This window comes from Penaeus monodon, chromosome 24 (assembly GCF_015228065.2).
Source record: "Penaeus monodon isolate SGIC_2016 chromosome 24, NSTDA_Pmon_1, whole genome shotgun sequence".
NCBI classification, from domain to species: Eukaryota; Metazoa; Arthropoda; class Malacostraca; order Decapoda; family Penaeidae; genus Penaeus; species Penaeus monodon.
Genome location: NC_051409.1, coordinates 35014427 through 35014895, shown reverse-complemented (window position 1 = coordinate 35014895; position 469 = coordinate 35014427). Strand labels below are relative to the sequence as shown.

General features: G+C 31.8%; 1 protein-coding gene across 1 annotated transcript in view; it reads right to left on the bottom strand.

Moving 5' to 3' along the window:
• LOC119588740 (probable E3 ubiquitin-protein ligase HERC4) overlaps positions 1–469 on the bottom strand; it is a gene marked incomplete in the record, with an annotated part of 34030 nt that overhangs the window by 20617 nt on the left and 12944 nt on the right.

Here is a 469-nt window from a genome sequence, read left to right as displayed (position 1 = left end):
TACATATACATGTAAAATATACATGTCAAAGCCAAAACCACTGATATGTCATAATATGAATCAAGTTTTTAGTATGTGCTGGAAATAGAAAAAAAAAAATGTATACCCTTAAAATCAATCATACAATCATACAAATACAATTAACTAACCATACATATCACACAAATAATTTTCATTTCGAAATAATGCAAACATAAGAAGCATTAGTGCATTCTCAAAACAATAAACAAATACCCCATACTACTCAACCTTCTGATTAAGATATAACAAAATAGCAAGTGTAAAGTTTCATAAATAATAAGTGGGGACTTTCATGGACCTATGAACTTAAGAGATTAAAAATTCCCTGGTCCTTTTCAACAGTCATTCAAGCATGAGTCGGCTTCTGACACACTCCCAAGATCAGGAAACACTCGAGAATCCATGGCTACAATGACATCAAGTGGGTATGACGAAAGTTTAAAGATGC